This window comes from Schistocerca gregaria, chromosome X (genome assembly GCF_023897955.1).
Source record: "Schistocerca gregaria isolate iqSchGreg1 chromosome X, iqSchGreg1.2, whole genome shotgun sequence".
Lineage (NCBI taxonomy): Eukaryota > Metazoa > Arthropoda > Insecta > Orthoptera > Acrididae > Schistocerca > Schistocerca gregaria.
Genome location: NC_064931.1, coordinates 701490764 through 701495614, shown reverse-complemented (window position 1 = coordinate 701495614; position 4851 = coordinate 701490764). Strand labels below are relative to the sequence as shown.

Here is a 4851-nt window from a genome sequence, read left to right as displayed (position 1 = left end):
CTGTTGCGTAAGTGTTCATAGACATTAATATCAATACAATGGTGCAATGCCATATCGGAATTTTATTTTCTCGCTAACTATGAGAGGTGCTGTCTCCAACAATGTGGGAGCACAGGTAACGCGAACCGTTTAAACGGGGTGCCAAGAAATAGTTTACTGTACAGCTGCAGCTCGGCAGGTTCTAGAAACTCTTCGCTTTAAATAGAGGTAAGCTTCCCTATATCGTGGACAGATCGAAAACAACTGTCTGCTATTTTTGGTGGTAGCACCACTAGCGTAGTTGCAGCTGGCAGCTGTTTGATATGAAACATAAGCAGTTCACAAACACCCCTCGCATTCGGGAGGACGACGGTTCAATACCGCTTCCTGCCATCCTGATTTGGGTTTTCCGTGATTTCCCTAAATCGTTTCAGGCAAATGCCGGGATGGTCCCTGTGAAAGGGCACGGCCGACTTCTTCCCCATCCTTCCCTAATGCGATGAGACCGATGACCTCGTTGTTTGGTCTCCTCCACCAAATCAGCCAGACACAAACACCCGTCAAACAAGCTATATTCATACAACACTTCGTACAGCCCGAAATACTAATTTCTAACCTCTGGATCCTTATCTTAAAATTCTCAGTTTAAGTTCTCTACCATCTGCATAATTCTGACTCTAAGCAAGCCGGCCGGAGTGGTCTTGCGGTTCTAGGCGCTACAGTCTGGAGACGAGCGACCGCTACGGTCGCAGGTTCGAATCCTGCCTCGGGCATGGATGTGTGTGATGTCCTTAGGTTAGTTAGGATTAATTAGTTCTAAGTTCTAGGCGACTGATGACCTCAGAAGTTAAGTCGCATAGTGCTCAGGGCCATTTGAAGCATTTGACTCTAAACAATTGGGACATCGTGCAGTACGTGGTTCTCGTATTGCTGCCGACGCGCACTTAGTAGCATCACAGTGAAACGTACAAGTAAAACGTAATCTCCGTTCACAAGCCACGGAGGGCTCACAGGTACCTATCGACCGCCACGTTATCCCTCAACGGTGGTCACTGGATGTGGTACGGGGTGAGCACACCGCTCTTCGGACCGTTGCCATCTTTCGTGGCATTACGCCGCATCGGGAGGATGAGGGCATCCCGTGCCAGTCATCCCACCAACGAAAAATCTCTGGCGGTACTGGGAATCGAACCCGGGTACTCCGTAAACCAGACAGCCGCGATGGCCACTCAGCTACAGAGGTGGAGGACACACAACAAGTTGTAGCAAGAAAGCTGTACTGCCTATCGGTTTTTGTTATGAACAGGACGACAGCTTCACGTTCGGTAGTTTACATTTTGAAAAAAAGGGGCCGTAGGTACACATCTGAGGATGCAGAGCAGAAATCTGGACGCAAGGTATGTATTATCGTGTACGATGCACCTTCTGTGACAGCACAGAAGCGTGTGACGAACTGGACCAGAGTGCCACGCAGGCAGTGCCAGCACAGCCATTGACACAAAGACTCTTTACACGTTACCGAGTATACAAAAGAAAAAAAAAACACGTGTGGACACTCTGGCGCCTAGCACAGTCTTTACGAGGTTGCCTTTAGGGAGCATTCCACTGGACGGCAGTAGGTAGACGAGAGGATGAATACCTGGCGAGATAGTTTTTCGTGCACGATAAGAAGTCTGACGTTCTTGTAGTGAACAATTATGGTGGTTTCCTCAGTAGAGGGCGTAACCAAATCAGACAGCCTATAGTCGTATCTAAGTGGTGTGGTTACGGCAGGAGCAGAAGTTGTCGAAATGAGCTTCCCCGGGTGATTCGCAGCTACAACGTCACCCAGCTAGTGGCACGCTGCCAGAAACGCGCTGCAACAAGAAAAGGAGCGCGAGCGTAACGTGGCTGCCAACTCTGCAGAAGAACATCTTCACTGTTCGTGAGGAGCGACCCGTATTGTACCACTCGTATTCACCAACAGCATAGGCAACACTGCTTGTCTATCAGTGTTATAGTTTCGCTCATCTCTTCTTCCGGGCAGTTAAGGAAAGATGTGTAGATGTTAGAAATGCGTTTCGAAATCTTGGTGAAAACTCCTCAGATTTGAAATTTTTGTACCAGAATACAAGACACCGTATTTTGAACGTCTACACGCCTTCCACTTAACTGATAAACCAGTTGCCCCTCTTATCGATATTATTTTCTTTCTCCGGTGCGTCTCTTCTGTGACCATTGAATGCTAGTTGAATTCCTTACTTTGCCCGGTTATTTTTATTAAACATACATGTATGAGAAAAGGTTTTGTGGTACGTATATTGTTTCTGCAAGCCAACGGCCTTGCTGCAGTGGTAACAGCGGTTCCCGTCAGATCACCGAAGTTAAGCGCTGTCGGGCTGGGCTAGCACTAGGATGGGTGACTATCCAGTGTGCCGAGCGCTGTTGGCAAGCCGGATGCACTCAGCCCTTGTGCGGGAAACTGAGGAGCTAATTGATTGAAAAGTAGCGGCTCTGGTCTCTGAAACTGGCATACGGCCGGGAGAGCGGAGTGCTGATCACATGCCCCTGAATATCTGCGTCCAGTGATGCCTATGGGCTGAGGATGACACGGTGGCCGATTGGTACCGTTGGGCCTTCGTGGCCTGTTCGGCAGAAGTTTAGTTAGTTTTAATATTGTTTTTGCAAAGTACCTCCTTTCTGAATAGAATTAATAGTGTTCTACAAATTAATATTCCTTCTGTTCAACTAAACTTGGACTTACATGTCATCGGGACTATCAGAAAACTTGAATTTCACACTAATATCTCTCGATTTCGATTCTTTTTATACATCATCTCTTTTCCATCCGAATCTCGTTTATAGGAATTCTAAGTGCGACTTCCTGTCACAGTATTTTTTTATTATGTAGTACGTTATATGTGTACCGAGATTAGTCGAAATTTCTCCAGAGGTTTTGGGTCGTTTTGCATCTGATTTCTTTTTCCCGCTCAACTATCCCTAGATGAGGTTTTCTTTTTCAGGAAGTTGGTCATACGTACACCAGCTTTGGTTGAAACTGCTCAAGTCATTCAAAAGCTCGTATCTTGATTCTTACTCCACGTAATATATACGCCAGACAATTATTTAAGCGGTTACTAAATTTTGATGAAATGTCTCCAAGCTTTCTAGAGAGATCCCTCTTCTAGGAAAACGTGCCATCCGTAACCGATATCGGTAAAGCCTGGCAGTGCGTTGCCGTTCGATCCAGAGCTACATCGTTTGAATCTTCTTGGTGGGAGACGTTTACTTCGTCATTACTGCTGTCGGTAATGGCAGAAGTGTTAGAGGGGTGGAATCTCTGATCACCAGGCCCGGGGCTAAATTTCAATCCGCTCAATGGTGTCACTGTTGATACTGATCCGTCCATCGAATAAGGAGCTTAAATTTGATGGCTTCTTTGCTATTTGAGGGTTGTAGACTATGCACCGGCACCAGGTTTCACCTTCTCCCTACCTCTCATTCCACGCACAGCGGTAAAGAGACAAAAGTACTCTGCATCAGTCAGCAGTTCTGTGCAGGTACTGACTTCATACTTCAGAACAGATCAGAAGAGAAGGAAGAGAAGGAATGATGGAAGAGAGTTATTTAACGCCGCGTCGACAGCGTAGTCGTTAGAGACGGAGAAGATGCTAGGATTACGAAGCGATGAGGAAGGTTAGCGGCTGTGCTATTTTCAAAGGGCATTTGCCTGGACTGATGTAGGGAAATCGCAGTGAAGCTAAATCTGGATAGCTCGACGGCTATAGGAACCGCCGTCCTCCTGAATGGGAGTTCAGTGTTGTAGCCACTGCGCCATTTCGCTCGGTATTAGAAAACAAACTCGCGTAACAGAATGATGCGTATTTCAGTGGAACCAGCTCGCAATTGCCTTTAGGAAAACCATGCGAAACTTAAGCCTGGATGGATTGGAACTGCTAGCCCTCGTAATGCGAGTCGAATGCCTTAACCACGGCATCAGCTCGTTCGCTGGGTCCTTGGCAACATCCTCTCCTTGGACGTTGCTCTGGAGTCTTGTCCGACTCGAGAATATGCGACTGACTCTAACTTCTCTTGGAGTGTGATCTGTTACCCGTTACTTCGTGCTAACAACTGAAACGCACTCAGCTTAAGCATTATTACAGTCACACTAATGGGAACAAGTCCGTCAGCAGAAAACAAATGTAACGTTATGCGTTCGCTCTTGGATCCCTATCATTACTAATCTGTTCCTCCGCAGTTTAACTGCGCAGCCGTCGGTGTAGCTACGGTCTGTGCTCTTTTAAATTTTCCTCTTTCAGAGCTCAGTTCATGGCGCCATAGCACGCACTCCGAACTGCTGGTCTAGCCACTTACGAAGTTGCGTGACTGCAGCATTTCCTGGACTGGTGCTGTTGTTAAGAAACAGGGTTCCCTATAGAGACTCTTGTAACTGAACAAGTAGCCACTGGAACTGTTAAGAAATATTGTAATGGTTTTGGGTGGTTCCGTTCAGCCATATACATACATAGTATGTCTGAGGGAGCTATATTAAGGTAATATACAAGTATAATTACAGTACTGTAGCTTAATAATTAGAATATAAACATAGCAATTGAGATTACAAAGCTCATCCTTAAAATGTGGCTATTTTTGCTTTGAGAAGGTATATAATATTCGATATATCAAAATGTCTCATGTTGGTAGTAGTACAGCGACTGAGGTCGGTTAATGATGTTTCAGTCGGTTGCTGTTTCTTAGTAACCCCAATGAACGTCCTTTTTTTATATACAGCCAACGAAAGTGACATGTAGGTCATCTTGCAGTAGCACAACGGAGACGGTATTATACTGATGCGATGGAGGTGTTGTTTCAATCCACCTTCATTAAGAAGCG

At 46.0% G+C, this 4851-nt stretch overlaps 1 pseudogene; it reads left to right on the top strand.

Moving 5' to 3' along the window:
- Positions 1 to 2291: 2291 nt before the first annotated feature.
- Positions 2292 to 2409, top strand: LOC126299686 (5S ribosomal RNA; annotated as a pseudogene).
- Positions 2410 to 4851: the final 2442 nt, after the last annotated feature.